The sequence below is a fragment of the Lepisosteus oculatus genome, chromosome 7 (genome assembly GCF_040954835.1).
Source record: "Lepisosteus oculatus isolate fLepOcu1 chromosome 7, fLepOcu1.hap2, whole genome shotgun sequence".
NCBI lineage: Eukaryota > Metazoa > Chordata > Actinopteri > Semionotiformes > Lepisosteidae > Lepisosteus > Lepisosteus oculatus.
In genome coordinates, this window is record NC_090702.1 from 30938713 (window position 1) to 30960767 (window position 22055).

At 35.6% G+C, this 22055-nt stretch overlaps 1 protein-coding gene across 18 annotated transcripts in view; it reads right to left on the minus strand.

The window, feature by feature from the left end:
- Nucleotides 1–17715, minus strand: part of nrcama (neuronal cell adhesion molecule a) — a 122037-nt gene extending 104322 nt beyond the window's left edge. For 11 of the 18 annotated variants that reach the window (XM_069192376.1, XM_069192382.1, XM_069192389.1 and 8 more), the window contains exon 1: nucleotides 17524–17715. The gene's annotated coding sequence lies outside the window, so the exon portion shown is untranslated. The remainder of the gene's footprint in view (nucleotides 1–17523) is intronic. The other 7 variants (XM_069192390.1, XM_069192391.1, XM_069192388.1 and 4 more) reach the window with 3 other exon arrangements.
- Between the last annotated feature and the right edge of the window lie 4340 nt (nucleotides 17716–22055).

The window sequence follows — 22055 nt, forward strand, 5'->3', positions numbered from 1 at the left end:
TTTATAATGGACAGTGAAATATGACAAGTATTCAAAATGCTCATAACTGTTTGATGGCATTGACAATATGAATGGTATAAAATGCATCCACTGTAAATAGAAAATGGAGAAGGGGGATGGGATTATTTTAATGATAATCATGTAACCATGGTTATTTCCTAGCTACGAATTGTAAGAATATAAATATTATCTTACATATTTAGGACTGCACACGGGTATATGAAGATAACAATATTAACAAATATTACCCAGGGCACCAAATCTTTAACTGCCTTTTTTATGCACATTGACCATGAAGAATCATTTACCACAGTCTTGGTCATCTATTTGTTCTTCTGCTTTATATTCACATTTAAATACTATCACACACATGCAGCTATCAATATTTATAGTTTGGAGCATGAGCTTTGCTTTCCCACAAAACTCTATAATACACAATTTATCATGTTCTGGACATATGTATTTGTTTTGAGTTTTCTGGCAATGATAAATAGGGAAAATGCTACTTAAAATATCAAGTCCAATATTTGGTTTCAATCTCACAGCTTGATATATAAATGCCACGTATTTGTGAAAGTACAAACATAGAAAAAACATGAACCCAAGACAAAGATTTTGACCTGTCTGGATGACTCAAAAGGGAGTGGCACAGTTCCTTCCAGTATGATGAACACACTGCTTTATATAAATATAAATTGAATAACTGTGAATTTCAATAACATAAAATCCTATGTTTGTACTTGCATCTAAATGTCCATTCATATTTATTCAGGAAATGTCTGAATGTTTAATACAGGGTTTTATTCGTCCACCTTTTATACAGTATGTTGTATATGAGTTGCAATTGCTTTATAAACACAGCTGTATATTAAAGTACGGTACATTATCTTCACAAAAATAAAATAAATGTCACAGAACATTTGGGTGATCTTAAATAATGCAACAGTACAGGTCTAAGCCTGGGTAACTAACATTATAAATTGGTCCAATGCTCTATTTTGCTTATAATCTGGACATCCAAGACTTACGTTTTCTGCATCCTTGCTTGCATGACTTACAATAACATACTGAGGTAAAAAGAACAACAAAGAAACTTGCCTTCTAAAACAGCTTTATAGGCTCTAATATAGGCTCCTACACTTCCATTCAGATTTGTGAACTGCATTTTGTCATGCAAGAACCTTTTCAAGATCTCATCTGAAATACCACTTTAAAAGGGAGGCCTTCATCATAATTCATTGTATACAAGGTCACTGAAGCCTGCGATCAGCCAGCCTTATAAAGACATCCATTAGTATGGGTTCACATTAGATCCCTTTCAACTTCAACTAACAAAAGAAAAACACCATGGTGACCACACAGAGGGATTCCAATTTATGGAAACAAACTATGACCAAAATAAATTTTAAGAACAACAATGACTGTTAGCAATACCTTTTTTACCTACAGTATTTTTTTTAATAAATGCAGTAAATGCAAAGGTAATAATCCTTTTTTTTTACTTATTGGAAAATAAACAGACCTGAAATTTAAAATCACACACATGCAAGAATTAGATACAAAGGTATTTATGGTATATTTATATAAGTATATACAGTATGTATCATGTAGGCCTCCAGTACTCTGACTTCCTAATGATGAAAATTACACATCTGCTGAATTTATTCCATCTAAATGGCAGACACTCACAGATTGAATGAGGCCTGTGTTATAGCTTACTGAATGCCACTTAATCATGTATTGTAACCTAGAATGGAATGTTCACTGTAGAAATATGAACAGCTCTTAAAACTCACATGAGAGTACATACAGTTATTCAATGTTATAATTCAGTATAATTTGAGAATAAGAAAAAAGAAGCCTACAGTATATTCATCTGATCAAATTTCAGCATGCATTTATTTCTAATTTCATATCCAGCATTCTCATTTTTATGACTCAACCATGTAAGCTGTGCTTCCACTAATTTTACTCCATTTAAGTTTTATTGCACACAAAAGTAATTCTATGATAATTAGCTTTTACAACATTCTATATTTTAGCATATACTTTTATGACCTGGAAAGTCAGAAAATTCACAAAGGTTTAACACTCAAGAAGTCTTACCAAGAAACAATGTGTGGTAGGTTGTAGAATATTAATAGCAATGTACTTTCCAGTATATGACTGTCTCAATATTCTTTTCCCATCAATTTGTATTACAGTACATTCATTATTCCATTACATTCATTCATGACATTCAATGTAAAACCAGCTCTTCGGGAGCACTGTTGCCTGCTTTTTTGGGACTCGTTGCTTGAGAAGCTTTCAGAGATCGTTTTATGCAGCATTCAACAACACAATTTTACTTAAAATAGACACACATACCTCTGCATATTCCTAGAGCATTGTTTTAAAACTCAGGCATCATAAAAAAGCTCATCATATCTAACAAAGTGCAAGTGATCCAACACATACTGTACAGAATATTCAGCTCAAAGAAATATTTAAGCTGCTTGGGAGTGGTTTAACACACAGTCCTGCATTATGTTCTCATTTTAGCAGACACATTCCACTTCAGCCCTGGTCCTGGAATGCACAGAGCTTTTGGGTTTTTATTCCAGATGTGTTTTAGTTACTTAATTAGTCAAAACCCCTATGATGTTTTCCCACTGATTAAAGACATAAAGCCCAGAAAGACTGGAACTCTTCAGGACAGAAGCTGGAGACCATGATTATAAATACATTAAATAATATATTAAATCTGTTCTACAGGACATATGGAACACTGCAGAATATATGCATCAAGCTGCATCAATATTTACAGTAAAACCCTATGTTGTCTTACACGTCTTAATGTACAGGATTATTTGTACATTGCCAATGAAACTTTAAATCTAGTTTCTTAAATCCTTGTGTTCTCTGTTTTCTGTATTTCCTTTGCACTACTTGCTTGCTTATCTACTGAATAAATAACTGACTTTATTTGATTTTTTTTGACAAAGTAGTAATCTACGACTATTGACATTTCAAAATGTCAAGGGCAACAGTTGTCTGAGAGCTGCTCTAAAACACCCTCCTCTCACCATTCTAAAAATATATAGACTGGAAGACAAGGACATTTTTTCAGATTGTAGAGCTAAAGATGCCAGTCTTATGCATTCCTCTGTGTTGAGACAACCAACAAACAGAAAAGAGTTTTAATTAGGTTATCAGTGGCTGGCCTCCACACTGATAAATTAAGTTGTATAAGGGGACTCAGTAGTTCATCCACTTCATGTTTAGGCTAGATGATTTCCAAAGCCCAGCTGCAGAATAGTTTATCTTTAAGACAATAAAGTTCATTCAGCTACTAAAAGATCCATTTAAATAGCAGAAAGGCCTTATTGTTAGGTCAGACTTTTAGATTATGCCAGAAAAGCTGCCACACTTCACTTCAAGTTGAAAATGGTGATGCCTGTATATACTGTATAAGGAGTTGCTTATATTGTTTAATTCAGAAAGTTAACAAGCATGCAATCAGCTCGCTTTCAGTCAGAATGCTGTTTTTAAAAATTAATGTGATGCTTTTAATGTGTGTCAGATTATAAACAAAAATATATACATTGGTAAAAGGCACAAAATAGATATCAGAGACAGAGAAAATAGGACAGTATTCTGTACATTTATCAAAATGCTGGTCAGAAATCATTTTTGAAAGATCACATGCTTCTGGGATTTAAGAATTTGCCATAGCTGACAGAATGCATTATGTTCTCAGAAAACTGTCATTGTTTTGACATTTAAACATGATTGGTTAATTTGAATGATTCTTTCCACATGACTGCAGAGTTGTCCCATGATTGGTTGTTGTGATAGAGAAGAATGGGTTAGTGCACTAATTTTATGATGCTAATGGGTTTTTGACCTCAATCTTCTCTAATCATTTTGAAGCAGAGACATAGATTACACTGGTATAGATTATTCTTTTTATACAGCATGTAACATAATCACACAGCAGTCAGCGATATTGTTTAAGACTCACAGCAAGCAAATGAAATATACCTCTTCTGCGGTACATACAAAAAATGCATTTTTTTGTAATAACTAGAACATGAGTGTTTGTGATAAAAAGCAACCAAAAAAGTGGCAAACTCCTAGCAATTGTGAGTGTAATTAAATAAAGAAATTATATAAATCTCTCCAATGCAATGACACAAAAGAGCTGCCAGAACAGCTATTGTTAAGAGACTCAATGGCTAGATGTTTTTGTGGGGGTGGATTAGGTCTTATTGTGGCCTGCTGGAGTATACTGTATGTTTTCACTTCTAGTTTTAAACCAGCTAAGTGCAAATGAAAAAATGTATGCAGTATACTCGCTTAAATCTATTTCTTATTCTTTATTTTGATAAGGAGACACTGAAATTAAGATGAAGGTGAGACTAGAATGATGGCAGTAAAAATTAAAGGTTCTAAGACTAATCAGCTGAGGGTTTCATATCTACAGTGCTCATAAAATAATATAAAATGCAGAACTATACTATAATTTGATAACTGATGACAGATACTTTATGTTCCAAACTTGTGCTTGTATCTTCCACAGGTGATGGTGCCATATTTTTATTGATAAAATAAATTCAATAGTATAAGGATCATCAATGAAGTTAGATTTTTTTAATTGTATGTTTCTCACTGAAAAGTACTCCATCTTAAGTCTGAGTAGGGAGGATCTCTAGTAACTAGTTACAACTGTAAACAGTAAGTTTTGCAAGGAAAAGCCATTTACTTTTAAGCATCTCAATGGAAGTGGTGACCTTTCATAAGCAGTTTGGATTATGTAACTTCTATCCTTTCAATGGGTGCCTTATTTGGGTTTATTTGTTATTTTGAAAGGGGGCAGCTAAAGCAGGCATCGGTGGCTGGAAGCGCTTGTACAGAACAGGGAAAGAGGTCAGACAACTTGGTGACTTGAGCAAGCAAGTTGTTTCCTAGGCAAGAAGGTCAGAGCAGTGTGGCTGGCTTGGAGAAAAATGTGTAGGACTGGAAGTAGGTTCAGTTTATACGAGAGTTGCAAGCAAACAGGTGTTGCTGAAAAAGGGAGATTGAGTCTCCTGCAAGCTCTGTAATGCTACAGAGAGCACTAGAGAATTTTACACTGGGCACAGAGATATGGAAAAGAAAAACTGTCTGTGGGAGGAGAAAACAGACCTGGGTGGTACCATAACCAATTGCTCCCCCCCCCCCCCAGCAAACAGTTTGAGGTACTGTACATTAATTATAATAAATCATTGATGATCTCTGTTTTCAAACTAGGATGGAGTTCAGTAGCTCAGAAGGCACTGTGATGATCTGAAGTGAACAGCCCAAGGCTATCTGCACTGGGGTCAGCTTGGTAGGAAGGTAGAAGTGCTGTAGGAACCAGTAACCACTTGCTGATGCTAGCCAGCTGATGAGCAGGAAGGCTAACAGCACAGCAGAGTGACTCAAATAGAGACGTGCAGAGTTAATAGCTGAATCACGTTTGATGCACTGAACAGTCTGATCCATTTGTTACAACTGGATGGATGAGAATCCAAATAATAGTGATAAAAACTATGGATATTAAGGACATGGGAGGGAACCTGTTGGAACTATGCTGTCCTGTGCTGTGCTGTAAGTGAAGCACAGACACCAAGGTCAGAAAAATCTCTAAATGAGGAGGTCCTGACCTAGTGTAGATTGACATGGTGCTCTTGCACCCTCAAGACTGAATGAGTGATCAGGGCTCCTATGAGAACAGCAGAAATGAGAATCAGGAAGGTGGAGAGACACAAAGAAGGCAGGGGCTTAAGGTATAGAGTGTACGACAACTGAACTACAGGGTGAGTGGGCATTGAATAAAAAATGGAAAGCAGAAGAGATAGAGAGAGGGGAAGGAGTTTCCACAGTTGTTCCTGAGGACATCAAAAGAGCAAGAAATAAAGAGCAGATATCATGATGAATGCAAGGAACTGGATGTCATCCAGAGTGTGAAGAAACCTGTTTGTTGTGAAGAGAGGTGCAATTCCGTCACACTTAGGCAGTTTTTGTCCTGCCTTAGAGGAGATGAATGAAGGTCAGATTGCAGGGTCCAGTTATGCTAGGAAGGCCAATGAACAATGAAGAAATGAAATGTCAAGTGTAGCAATACTGAGTATGAGAAACATCTGACTCCAATGAGAGCAAGAAGCCAAATTTGAGAAGGAAATGCAAAGGGAGTACTTGGCAGACGATACATTTACAGTATGTGTTGTTGAGCAGAAGCTGGCGAGATTACAATTTACCCTTGTCCCAGATTTCTGTTTAAAAACACCAGTAAATTAAAAGAGTTTATATTGTTTTTGATTTGCTATTGTACCATTAAAACAGCTTTTCAAGGAAATAAAACAAGCAACCTATAGAGAAACCCTACAATGTATTTTTCAGCCTGCATTTTGAAGCCAATTAATTTTGTATGTACTCTACTGAAGCTGGGTGGCATGATGGCACAGCAGTTAGCATTACTGCCTTGTAGCACTGGAGCCCTAGGATAAATTCTGGACCACTGCTATGTGAATGGAGTTTGTATGTTCTCCCCATCTTTGTGTGGGTTTTCTCTGAGTGCTCCAGCATCTTCCCACAGTCCTAAGACATACTGGTAGGTTAAGTGGTTTTGTCAGGGAGGCGTTCTTTCCGGACCCTATGCAGATGACACAATCCGGGGTAGAGTGAGGCTTTTGGGAAAAATGGCCTTGGTTTGAGTGTGTGCAAGTCTGTGTTTGTGTCTGTGTGTGCACTGTGAGGCCTTGTGCCCACTGTTTGCTGAGACAAGCTCTGGTTCCCCTGCGACCCTGAACTGGATGAAGCGGTATGAAATGGATGGATGTAGTGCAGCTTTAAATGTCTTATGAAGTAAATCATAGCCTAGCACATTTTAAAATTGATTAAAGTATTAGTGATGGACATTTTATCATTTCAGTCAGCTATTTCGTACTCTGTCAGTAATGATGTATATTTTAAATTACTTCAAGCTGCAACTGGCATTTTGCAGGAATATGATCCAAAGAAATGCTCATTTTTTCTTCTGACATGTTAAATTAATCAAAGGGTTATATGTATCATAGGATTAACAATAATTTTTAAGTGTAATAAAAGATTATTGTATCACAGGAAGCAACATCCTTCAAAGATGAAATTCAGTCACTTCCAATAGGAAAATGTCATGTCACCAATCTTTACTAACTAAAAAAGCAGTCTCGTATGGGTTTTGCTCTAGCTGGGATCTTAATCATAGGCCAAAGGATTTCAATTTTGTTTTTAAGGTTGTCAGTTTTTTCTTGATTTTTAAATTTGCTTTTAGCTCTTAAAAGTTGAATGGAATGTGTAACTGGAATCAGTGCTGTGCTAATTATATTTCATTACCCGTCTCATTCATTCATGTTTTAGCTGAAATGTGACCAATTAATTAGAGTAAATGGAAGGAAAAACACTCACTTGCTGTATGGCACAGTATGTTGTCATTTTAAAGATGTTAACCTTGGGAAGCACCTTAATAACTGTCAAGTTGTATGCTTAAGTTCTTGGAAGTAATGCACTTTAGCTAGGTTATATGCAGTAAACACATAACACCGGTTCCACCAGGATTCTGACTAGTTCTTGGTCCCTTTTTGATGGCAATTCCCTAGATAATATCTGCAGCTACACGGGCTTCCTCCTCTACATTTTCCAGGTTCTGTGACCTCAATATAATGTAGTCTTTTTGACCAGCAATCGGCTCTTGAATGCTAGGGGCTCTCTGGATCTCTCCAGCGCTGTGCCCTCTGCTTGACCTACTGTAGCTATTGGAGACCTGTTCACAGTGACTTGAGTACATATATCCCCTTTGCTGACGACTGCTCTTTGCCCGTCAAAGGGAACTCTGGGTTGTCTTCACACCTCTTGTTCTCAGAAAAGAAATGCAACCATTACTCTTCCTCATCAGCTGGCTCCTGGTTCTAGCTACAAACTGGTACATGATAAATCACATCAGCCTGGTTTCTAGATAAAGAATGAACTAGGATTCTGGGAACTAGGATTATGAAGACATTGTGCTTTCCAACAATACTGTTATGTAACTTGGGTTATACATATGAATAAAAATATGCATTTCTTTTGTTCTTAATGAATAATAAAAAAGCTCCTCTTTTTCTGACATTTGTAGGATAAGTGGCTACATGACAAGAAGTGAAATCACTTCTTTGTGACAGAAATTTTGACGAATTCTTAGGACTATAGAAGAAATGCAGAATAGAAGTAGCTGTAATCAAAATGAGGAAGGTGGTTCCAGTCTATCAGTTATTTGTTCACTTTTTAAGGCACTTTTGACCTTGATGCTAAAAAGAAATCCTCAAGGGGTAAGCACAGCTAGTTGAAAATAAAATAACAAAGATTACAACAATAAGTGTTGTTTAGCTAAAGGGATATTTTTTTAAAGTTTGATTCTGGCAAAATACAATATTGAGCCTATTGGGACTCACTGCCATCAGAATCATGCTTTCAGTCCTTGAGTAAAGTATTTACCAGTGAAATGTAGGCAAACAATGCAAATGAATAACACTCAAGAGTAAGACAAAAATACCATTGATTTTCACTGAGAGCTTCCTGAGCCACAGCTATATGATCTAATCTGTCTACGACTTATTGCTTTCATCTTTAGTTGTGATCATATTGGGTCTGCTTACTGGGTGTTTACTGCTCAGTCTGAAATGACTTATATTTGTTGAATCTGGAAATCAACCTAACATTTGTGCAGAAATGCCATCCAACATTGTGAAGTTGCTGCTACATAGTGTCCCATGGGAAAGTAGCACATTTACCTCATGACTTGAAATGTACAGTATAGTGTATTTGTATTGTTTTTTACTCTCAAAAAGTTCACCATACAACTCTCTCTCCATTTAAGAGAATCCAGCTCTTTCATCTTGATCACAGTGCAAGTGAAAACAAAGCTGACTTAGACTATAAACTGAGCAATAAGAGAAATTATTATTTCACATTACATCAAAGAGACATTTTCACTTCACTTCTCTATTTTCACAATGGAATCTACAGTAAATACCATCTGCTTTATCGTTTTGCCCCTAATTAGAATACACTGATTCATAATTGGATAAATAAACTTGGACGAGTGCTACAGTGGAATCTTTGCTGAGCAATTAGGCAACACAAGTGGCAAAGCTTGTACGCCGCCAGGAAGAGCCTCTCCTTAAGCCTATGCAAATGCTTTGAGTGTTCAAAAGTGTCTGATCATTATAGTGTATGCTTCCAAGAAAACGCAACACACAACAGACAGCTTAGTGTGGATTTTTCAGGACCTCAGTTCACAACAGCTCTTGTGTGATTCAGCAGCACTCTCCACTGCAGTGCTGTACTTTTAACATCTGTTGCCCAGAGGTTCTATAGACTTTAGGGTTGCAGTGCATGAGAACATACTTGGAAAGCACCAGAACTAACTTGTAATTCAAATTGTGATATAATGCCTGGGTTCTTTTGCAATGTTCTTCAACTCTGACCCAGCAGTACCCCCCACTTCACTAGAAAGGGAAAGAACAACAGCCCAGCAAGTGGGACAGGGAAAACAGGCCTCCTTTGTTCACACTTTCCCTTTCAACATTCTATTGAGGTACATGATTCTAAAGCTTAGCCAGTTCTCAAGAAGTGACAATATACCAAAGTAACTTGTTTACAGCAAGCTTGGATTTTGACTAGCAAGTAGCACTAGATGTTTGTTTTTTAATATTGTTTATAATTTTTGTGTTTGTGCGCAAAACAAAAGTACAGAATAAATCAGGCCCCCTATAACCACATTTCATATGAGGTTTCTATTCATTCATATTTTGGCAGATTAACCTATCAGTAGCTAAGTGGAGAACATAAAACAATGTCACTTTTCATTATCTTTACTAAGCATTTCAAAGGAGGCACTGGCACTTAATTCTTGCAGCAAGCTGAATTTTCAAATGGAGGAGCAGTCGACTGCCTTTGTCCATCCAAATGGTGTAATAAAACTGACACAGTTAACACTTGCAAACTATTGTCCCTTGAGCAAATGAAAGTGATCAATGTTGACCGATCTTATTTGGCCAACTGTCAGTCCTGCCAAACCTCTTCAAAAACACATTATACATGAACTATACATTATAGTTCCACCACCAAACATGGAAAACCAGTATGCTTTCAAGAGCAAACTAAAAAAAGTTAAATTATTTTAAACATAGCTCAATTTAGACTACTTTACTACAATGAACTTTGAATGAAATTGAAAGGTTCTGGAGACATGAATACTGCTACTGAAATCATGTTCCTTATATGCAGGTTTATAGCACAGATTTAGTTTTAAAATTTTACTTAAAAATGTTAATGTTCCAAAAGCAGAAAATAGTTTCTGAATCCTGGTGTATAAAAATAATTGCATCTTCAACAAAACAGGGTATTTTAAATAATTTGTAAGAATTGCTAATGTTTGAAAACAGAATAGTGTCACTTCCCATCTGGCTGAAGTTCCACTCAGCTGTAAAAAAGTAATTGCACTTGCCTGCTAGCCAAGAATATCACTAGTCAGGCTTCATCAACACGAGTGCACTAATGACTGCTTCGGAGTACTCATAATGGGCAACTGTATATACACTGTCTACCAAGAGTGAAAAAAAAGAGAACAACAAGGTCTGTAGGCACAAAACGATACTACGTGGAAAGACAGATCATGACACAATCCCCTTATGAGTCATCTGGTTATTTCACAACGAGCAGACTGAAAGTGTGATAAAGACGCTGCACCAACAGAATGGTGCCTGGTGAAGGGTCCATGAAAGGGCACAGTAGGGTGGTCATGAAAGGATGTGCCAATCGAATAGCACTGCGCATGCCACAGCCACTTTTTTGTCTGTCCAGGAGGATGACTGAATACCCTGGAATTTAAAATTGTGGTTGAGGTTTGTTTCTTTTTCTGTATTCTTAATAATATTCTACTGCCGAGTTCCCCTCACACATCCCATCATTTCACCCTCTTTTCTGTCAGGTAGACGGTTACTCTTCTTTTTAATATCTCCGCCATCAGCGGTAAGTCCCTACATTGTTCTTTAGGCAGTCCTTGGGTATATAATGTGGTGAAATAAAATACATAAACAACACTAAACTATCAAGTCCCAGACTTGGTAAATTTATTCTTACGAGTCTAACTGAAAGTAAAACAAATATCCCATAGCAAATAATAAATAAGCGCATTGAAGGAGACAAGTAATATTCCAATATAAAAACTCTGTGACTGGTGCAACATAATTACTGTTACAAATAAGCAAAACCCCTCTGGCACACCTTGCTTATTTGGGTGCTAGCTGTTTAATAATCCATCTATACATTTCTTAAAGAATCCAATTGAAACAGCTTCAAGCACATTACTGTGAGTTCTAGATTCCCACAGGAGTGAGTTCTAGATTCCCACACCCTTCTGTATAAATAAGTGTCTCCTGCGTAAATAAGTGACTCCTGTGTTGTGTCATGAAAGACTCTAAATGTAATTTTCACTTATGCTCCTTGTGTAGTTGGTCATCTTGAATAAGTCCCCTGAGTTGAGTTGAGCAATGTCCTTCAGGATTTTGAATACCTGAATTGTGATTGCTTCTATTCCAGGCTAAAATAATTTAGTTCCTTCAGTCTGTCTGGGTATGAAATGCCCCATAGTCCAAGAAAAAGTCTGTTTTATTTTCTTTTTATTTACTTTTTATCTTCTTTAATGTCTTTCTCATAATATGGTGGCCCAAACTGAACCCAATAGTCTAAGTGAGTTCCAGTCAATGTATTGTATCATTTTCACATGATGTTGCTTCATTTTAATTCTGCAAAGTTAACAATACATGTACATATTGTATTATTGCTCTCACAAACTCTCAGATCATTCTCAATTACTGAGAATATTTCAGTCCAATACCACACTTCTGATCTTTGACATTAGTGACATCTGTCATCTTGTAATATCTTGCACATATCCGCATTAAACATAATGTCCAACCAATGATTACAGAGAAATAGAACCAAATGAGCTTGATGACCTCACAAAAAACACATTACTGGCAAATTAATAAAATATGTGGAACAAGGCTTTATAGATTCATTCAGATCTTGCATTATTTTTAACATGGTGGTTGTCTGCCTTTCAGGTTTCAAGACATGGTTTACAGTATTATAAGCACTTTCTTTTTTCATTTTCTTCTGCTGAGGTTGGCAGTATGTATGTACTGTATACTGAATGCTGAGCTGGTGATGAGAGTGAAGGAGAGGAACCTGGTCTTCAGCAGTTCACCAGTTCCTAGAGCCTGACCAAATACTTCCACACCACAATTTTCCTACAGTGTGATCAAGCCAATTCAATTCACAGGAAAAGTTCTGAAATTCTGCAAAAGAACGCTTCAAGAACTCAATAAATCATATAAGTCAATAAGTCATTTCAATAAATCCGCTACAAACACATGATATAACAAACAGCTCTACTTGATACTTTAAAATAACAGAATTTCACAAACCATCCTACCCTTATGTTAAAAACCAAGGATTAAAATGAGGATTAAAACAAATGTGTTATGACATTTTTAGAAGATGTTTTATTGATGTAAAAAAAGTTAAATATTACCTTAAAAGTGTGACAATTAAAGAAGAATTTAAAATACACACTTATAATACATTTTAATTATAAATTTAATTTTACTGTTTCCCATCCATATATATATATAATTTATAATAAATTATAAATAGAACTGACTCAGAAAATATATTTAAATCAGAAAGAGTAGGGGTGTAACCCCAGTGTCCTGGCCAAATTTCCCATTGGCCCTTACCAATCATGGCCTCCTCATAATCCCTCTCTATGAATTGGCTTCATTGCTCCGCTCTCCTCCCCACTGATAGCTGATGTGTGCTGAGCGTTCTGGCGCACTATGGCTGCCGTCGCATCATCCAGGTGGGGGCTGGTGGTGGTGGTGGAAGGGAGTCCCCATTACCTGTAAGGCTCTTGAGTGGAGTGTCCAGAAAAGCGCTATATAAGTGTAATCAATTATTATTATTATTATTATTATTATTATTAGTATTATTATTATTATTATTAATATGTATATTTAAGTCTTAGTAGCAAATTATGAGTTAAAAATACAGTATATAGAAATAGCACAACGTAGTAAAAGATACTGGGCACCACAAAAAGTTTATGCAACACACAGAAAATAATAGTTTTGCCCTTGCTTACTTAATTACAGGAATATATTGCAAGGAAATTCCCTGACACAGGGAACATATGATAATGTGATTAAGGCAGAAACAAAATCGGTCAATGACAATGTAATCTGCCATCTGATTAGATCAGTCATCCCCTAAAATCTCCCTGACACAATGCCATCCAGAATGTAAATCTGACTCTGAAAAAACGACTTGAAGTGAACTTCAGTGAATATCATCTAAAGTAGTATTAAGTGGATGAACAAAAAGTACAAATAAAAAATTAAAATACAAATAATGCTAAATCTCAACAAATCAGATGATCATCATAGTAGGAATTCAATTTCAGAAACTTTATCTGTACCAGAACTGGAGTTAAGACTTTCTCATATGGAAAGTATAAAAAGGTCTTTAAGTCATAGTACGGTTCTAGCAACATTTCCAGGAGCTCACCATGCTTCCTTCAGTGTCTGATCACACAAATCAAAAGTTATAACAAAGGGCTTAAACCTGCTACAGCAGGGTTATTATGTTGATGTTTTAAATCAAACTGTTTTCTCAGGGTGGCATCACAGTAATTAGCAAGTAGAAAGCAATACAGTATATGTTAGATTAACAAGGCACTTTTATGGATTTGCAAAGAAGTAGTTAAAGAATATCACAATGAAAAAGTGATGCATGATGAACAATAAATCATATTTATTGAGAGTATTGTGAGTATTTACTTTTCAGATTGAATTATCATAACCATCATGTTGCCATAAACACAATATTCAGAAAAAAAATTAACTAATTAACAGATTATATTTCAATATACTGTTGTTGTTGTTTTTCTTAAATTGCTAAATATTATGTTTTTCCATCTATGAATTATTGCATATTACTGCCTTCATAGATGTTCTGTGGGAATTGGCTACATTTTCTAAAAAAAAAATATTTATCTTCAGAAAAGAACCATTTGTGCAAGTCAAATGTCAGTACAATTCTGGAATGTATTACTTATGAAAAAAAACTTAAGGGCTTATAATGACACATCACTTACATCTTCTAGACATGGTAGGGAAGCAAGTAATCAGGCAGACAAAATGATAGTTATATACTTTAAATCTTTAAAGCATATAGTTTAAATCAAGTCAAAATAGAATAATTGAATATTGCACAAGTAAGGCTTTGTTTAGAATAATGTGTGTAATTTTGGTCAACACGTTATGGAAAAATATTGCTGCACTGGAATCCAAGTAGAAAAGAGCAACCAGGTTGCATGTCCTGATAATCTGAAGAAAATTAATCTTTTCTGTCTTGAACAGTGGAAACTACTGTATGTGGAAGTGCATTTAAAACTGAGAACAGAAGCAGCCTCTTTATCCAAAGCATTGTGGGAGTATGCAACCATTTACCCAGCCATGTTGTTAAAGTCGATATCCTAGTTTCTTTCAATAAATTGTTGGTCCTTGGGTCAATAAGCTACTAACTATGTTCATCTGTAACCTTGTCATGTTGTTATAAAATGCTTCTGGTCAAGTGCTATTGTAAAAATCGGTTATTCTGCATCATTTACTTGTATTGACGCTGTATCTGATATTGTGAACATTTGTTAGTTGATTTTCTAATAACAGCACACAATAAAAATAAAATGGCATAATCAGATATTATTTAGAATATAATCTTACTATGCAACTACAGTAGTAACAATCATCTTTAATTAAATCTCTCTGCTATTTTCTATTTCCATTTCAACTTTAATACTCAGTGTTTCCAGCAGTATTCTAAATGAACTGCTCAATTTAGTCACTCTTCCTGCAATTACCATTTGGTCTGTGGAGACAAGAGCACAATGAAGTTCAAAATGTTTTTATGGACGTAAACACAATCTCAATCTCACACATTCATATGTACAGTAAATGGCATGTGGACTTTTGCACTGAAGTACAACTCAGTAGAAAGTAAAAAAAAACACATTGACAAAATGGCTTGCATGCTTTACAGCCTACATGGCCAAATAAGTGAAATTCATTTCAAAGTAGCACAGTGCACAGCCTCCTACTATAACATAACACTTCCTTCAGGTCATTGGTACCATGAGCAATTCACATTTCCCAGAACAATGCCACTGGTCTTTTGTCATTATGTCTATGCTATAGAAATCTAATTATGTTCAGATTTCTTTTCTTCAGGTTAAACGATATAATGACTAGACAAATGGGTCATTTCATATTTTTTGCCGCATTCCCACAACTGTCAAGAATATTTTTCATTGTACCATTTACATTAAGTAGAGAAACTGCAGCCAGAGGAGGTCTGAAGCTTTGGAGGGCTCTGCAGGCTCTCAATAGAAAACATATAAAAGGTTCATTCATATGATGAACTGTCATATATTGCAAGCAGAAATGAAAGGCTGGACAAAAGTCATAAATGCCACAAATGAGAATTTTATCATGTCAAACTAAAGCCCGTATGTTCTTTTAAAAAGATTTTAGACATTTCTGTCTCAACACTTCTATGCAACCTGCATCCCCATTCAATTTCAAGCAGAGAAGAAACATATCAGAGATATTCTTAGCAGGACAATGCAATAAAGTGAGGTGTCTCTTCTCTACAAATAAGAAAACATTTTTACAGACCTAAAGCAACACAGGGAGTGCAAAATTAGTAATATTAATTCTTAAATTCTTAAATGCTAAGATGGAATACCAAAATGATTTTTTTTTAGTTCAAGATAAAACATTCTTAACCTCAAATACCTTGTGAATGCAAGAAGATGATTTTGCATTGACAGACTAGGTTCTGAATTTATATTAACAACACTTGTTGACAAGTGAGGGACCCATAATGATTCCATTCCATACAATGTGTACTGGATATGTGCAGGTATGTCACCGTGAATGTTTTCATGCAGAGAAAAATCAGGGCCATGAATAAAACTACGACTGAAGTGGGAAACTTACTCCCATCGAAGCAAAACTAACCAAAAACAAACCACAGAACATTTATTTGTATTCACCAATAACTAGTCAAGAATCCAGACTGAATACATTTTCTGCTTGCCACAAACTGTGCTTCTTTGTTAGAACAAGTGCACCAGGCTATTATTATTGGAAAGCCAAAATCTTTCATAAATGTTCCAGATTAGGTCAACAGTCATTCAAAAGTGCTTGTTTTGTTTCTGTAAAATGTTAATTTGTTTAAAAAAACAATCTTTCTTAATCTTAAACTGCATGATACTTGAAAACAAAGCACTAGCAATGTGGTGAAAATTAACACAATCTCTTGAAATTCTCTCTATAGAGGACAACCATGATGAACCATCTAGACTGGGCTCTTTATAATGATAATATTTATATAAAATTTGTTACAAAATGCAATCAGGTAATCCAAATGTTGAAAACGAGTCTATAATCATCTTTTGCAACATCCATAAGGTGTGCCCTGCATAGCCATTGACAGGAACTATAAAAAAAACACACAAATGCCAGAACATTACAGTCCAGAATGTAAAAAATAAACTGTCACTTAATCCCCAAACGTCAGCTGTTACCACACACCATAATCCTACTAAATTTAAAACACCCAATTTTTTTGGATAAAATGTCTCGGCGGGTTACAATATAAAGGTTGCGTTAATACACGAGAAACTACTGGTAACCGCATTGTAGCCCAGCCTCAAGGTAAAATCAGTGTGCCGGTTTAAAGCACATTTGAATTATTTAGAAACTATGGCAAAATAAACACATACAATCAGCAAAGCCTTATTATGTATTATTTATTTTATCATGGAAACATGATAGTCTTTTCAAAACCATTCTTCACGGCATTTGTTGCAATCATTAAAATATATAATGTCTGGTTTGTAATAATGAACCTACTGGAAAAGAGATTTAGTAAAACACGCGGACAATATGTAGTTTATATATTATATTTAAATTGGAGCCATATTTTATGCATTTTAACAGAAATAATCAATTCGGGTTAGAACTGTAAAACATCATACCTCTATCGTTCATGGCTACTGATCATTTTTATAAGTACTGGATGATCATTTCTATCACTTTTTCACTTACATTCATATCAGCTAGAAAACGATAATTCCTTTCAGGCCTATACATTTTATACCGGCATGTATAGACATATTTCCGCAACATTATTGGTTGCTATGGAAAAATGTTCAACTGGAAACCACCATCCTCCGCTTTATCTTGACATCTACTGCATCAAATGCGCATTTTATGTTGCCGAACAGGAGCTATCACAGTTGCAATGACAATTCCTACAGACTATAAAATATAATCCATAATGCATTTATAAATTCCCCGAAAAAAAAAGACTCACAGTGCAAAGCGATGGACAATTCGTATCTTCCTGGTACACAGACGGTGGATGCTGTCGTTTGTTTTCCTCTGCCGGAGAGAGACCCTTGGAGAGTAGCGCTCTGTTTCACTCACTCTGCCTCTGGTCCTCTCCCACCAGCTCCCTGTCCAAATTGACGAGCAGCATTTTCTTGCGCAAACTCGGTACAACTGTCACTGCAGCGACACCGGCGGTTGCTGAGAATGAGTCGTCTCAATAGATGTGTCAAAATAGTACCGTGTTACTATTTCTAAACAACAATGTTTCAGACGGCGTAAACTCCAGTCTTTATCCCTATGAGCTGTACCATAATATTTAAATATTCCTTGCTGCAATCGTAATTCGTACCGTATCCTTGCAGAAACTTTGAAAGGCACATTTCACGTGATTTCTAATATGCTCACATTTTGGTATGGCCACAAGTATTGAACCATTACAAAAAATGACTAATGAAAAATTTTCAATAACCTAACATTCTCAAACAATTAGTATTAATCAATTTTATAATCAATTTTCTGGGCGAAACATAGCTACTTAAAAAAATAAGTTTCTTACTGAACAAAAAGGGCGCCCACTACATCCAGTATAAATCTGCATACAAACCAATCTGCATACAATACCTTGCGAAAATATTCATACCCTTGCGCAGTTTTCACATGTTGTTGCTTTAAAGCTTGCAGTCATACTATAAAGTAGCAAATAATATGTTATACACAACCAACTCCATATATCCAAAACAAAAAGAAGGAAATTGATCATTCATATGAATGAAAAAAAAACTGAAAAGTGATAGTATTAGCATTCAAACTCTTTGCTGTGGTAAACCTAAATTAATGTACTTTCATAAAACTACCTTATCAAACTACACAATTAGTTGAGTCTCCTCTGTCTATTTGTAATAATAGTAATTCTCAATATTTCCAAATAAAAACACCTGTCTCTGTGAGGTTTCTAGATTCCTTGGTCAAGTAGTGAAATGTACAGTACCAAGTCAGTATGCAATGTTGATACAGACTTACCCAAAAATACTTTTCACCAGTCGTTGGGTTTTTATTCTTTAGGTTTATTTTACATTTGCTGTAACTTGTCTTATCTTTAGAAGTCTTTAGTCCGAGTATTCAAGTTTTGAATGAAATACAATTTTAAACAACTGTGTATGTACCATTTTATAATTTCATGAAATCTGACACCATAAAAAAGTCCTAGTACAGTACCTTTGCGAGACAGTCTAGATCTAATATAAATACAAATTTGTAGGCTTATGTTTTTCTGATAAAATTAAATTGAAGCAAATGACAGTTTATTTTAAAAACCCTAGATAGTGGTCTTTCTTTTCACAAGATGGCTTCTACAGACACAATATTGTTTTTTTTACATATTGTACATTGTTGGTTTTATTGTATACAGTACTGGTTTAATTCTAGAAGTGCTTGGTTAGTATACTGTACATACTGATATATTGTTTTGTGTGCATGTACTTGCACACTAATGAATACGCAGTGAATTAGTTTCTGTGTACAGGTATGATTTGTGTGCATAAACTGTAGTATTGGCTACCATGTTTGTGGGCCAAAGGTCTGTGTATTTTTTTAGATGCAAAGAAACCATTTGATATGCTAGAATGGAACTATGGATTGTTCTAACAGCCGTTAGCCTTGAAGTTTCATTATTCAATATGATCTGTATCCTATTCATCAATCCGTTCACTTACCTGTATGTGCAGATATGGTCAGTGATGTCCCTCAAAGTATACTGGGCATACAGTTGATGCTTGAAGAAGGCCTTAAAATATCACCATCATTGTATGGAGTTTATTTAACTAAAGTTCGGGAGGGATGACAACAACCACGCTCAATCATTCCCAGCTGTCAGTGATTAGCAATCACTCCCTTCATCCTTCCTCCACCGAACACTATAAACACCAAATGTGATATCTCTCTCCCTCGCTTACGACTTTTGTCGAATTTCTTTTACGAATTTCTAACTTTGGTAGACTCTCTGGATATATAAAACTATACCCTTATTCATAAGCATCTGACTGCTTTGACAACCTCTCTTCTACCAACTCCATATTCCTGGTCACCCACAGGTATTGCAGGTATTAAGATATTAAGATTTCCCCCCATTTTCAACAGATTTGTAAAGATAATAAGATCGATGACCAGAACAGAATTATAGCAGTTTTGACTAGATTATCTTCTTTACAGGCTATACTAAATGCCAGAAGCTCAATTATAAAAATGAATGGACTTTATCACATTAATTTAATATTTTCCATGATCCATATTTCACTCCCAACAAAAAACCTAGAACAACATCATTCTACTTTAACTAGTTATATTCAGAGCACATACATATCCATACATATACCAAAGGAATATACTGTACAGTATGTATCGATTGCAAGGTGAAGGGTGTAATGTTTTGGTAATGTCCTGTAATAAAGCAATTTCTTGTTGTATGTATTTAAAAAGGTTTTGGATATACAGTGACTGTGTCACTAAAGCTGCGCTCTCAGGCTACTGTTATTTTCAGGAACACCTTTTGTTGGTGGATCTAACTGTAGCCACAAGTCCTGCAAGGTTAAAGGGAGAATCAAATACCTTTAGATAGTACTTCAATGAATTCACAGAAATTACTCTTAAAGAGTGAATAATGATTAGATCAAATGTTGCTATTGTGACAACCATGACAGTATGCTCAATTGCTTTTTACTTATCAAAATAAGTTTTTAGTTGTGATTTCTCCTGTATGGAGTTTGTTCATGTATTTTTTTTTCTTTCACGAAAAATGTTAATAAAATGGTTCCCTTTTAAATGAAATGCTAATTCAAGAAAAGTGTTCCTGTCCAACAGCTGCAAGACAGATGGATAGCCTTGAGTTCCTGTACATCTGGATGTGCATGACTTCACGTTTTAATGGTTTTGTTTTATCTCATGCACTGATGCATTTTGCTATTTGCTTTGAAAAATGCATTGTGCTGAGGATCATAGAGGACAGGACTATATAATGGCTTAGGGACATCACATGACATAAAGTAATATTTTCCCATTTCAAAATCTGGAGTCATCCATGTGCTGCCTATCCAGAGGCCATCAACAAAGCAGCTCCACTGACCCATTAGGTGAGTGACGGTGCTGTAAATTCCTTCATTATCTAGTGACAATCTGTTACATCTCTTTTGTTTAAGCATTCTTATTACTCTAATATGTGATGGTTTAGAAAGAGGGCCTTTGCAGTTTGTAAATGTGGAGAAGCTTAAGTATTTCTCCAATGATAGCACATTGGTCATGGCACTTCCTTAATTTTAAGGCATGCTGCTACTGTAATCAAGACTGCAGGAGAAAGGTAAATGAAATTATACTGTGACAAAACCAGTTTCAGTATGGTTATCTTGATTTATTTCGATTATATGGTTTAAACCTTATGAACGTTTAAGGACATGGTACAGAGATTACATTTTTTTTATTTTAATGGTAAAAAACTAACAAACTAACAAAATAATGATCTTAATTTGGCACAAGACTTTTTCACAGTAAACACAAAAACAAAATACATTATGAAGAATAGCCATAAGGTAATAGTTCAAACATTCACTTGTTATTAATGAAGACAACATTCATTAATCTGCTATTAATCTGGTATCCTCTTCCTATACTGCACATGCAACACCAGATGGGGATTAACGTCAAATTGGAGCACTGGCCCATCTGATTCAAACATCGTCCAGTCTAATGGACACCTGCACAGTGACTCTAGTTACAACAGTGCAGCATGTCTGAGGATAATATAAGAGGTTTACACATCTATACATTATACTGTTGCTGTGTCTGCTGGTGGTGTCTCCTGGCACCTTCAGAAATACTGTAATAGCTCTAGCATATAATCCCTAAAGTGAATCCTGAGGAAGGACAATTAATTATACTAAACCAGCAAAAATATTCATCTTGAATTAAAGTTAAATATATTTTACCCCTTTCAGTATTCCTTTTCCTAACCTGGAGCCATGCATATCCTTACAAAATGCTCTCTGTGTGGTATCTAAACCTTAACGTAACCCATCTAACTTTCTGCTGTAAAGTTGTGTCCAGATACAGCCATTTGGGTGGTGAGAACCCAAGCACAAGAGACTGGAGAGTGAAAATTGAAAGGTGATAATGAAATAATTGATAATTGGCTGATGGGACTTAATCAGCCCTGGCAAGTCAGTAATGGGGAGGATCCCAGTAAAAACCTGTGTAGCGGTGAGGCTTAATAATAAGACAGAATTAAGTGTTTCTGAGCTTTCCCAAATTAGGCCTCATTTCTCTGTTCATCTCTGTGGTGCAGCCACAGAGAAACCATTCATGCAAGGTGATTTAAGGTCCAAGGACAGCTCCCAAAAGGGGATGCACTTAGCTAAGCCTGGCTATCATGATCAATGGTCACCCATTGGCGCCTATCTGTCTAGGGAGTGCCAGTTGGACATCTGGACTGCATTACTAAGTGTCAGGACTAAGTGACTCATATCTCAC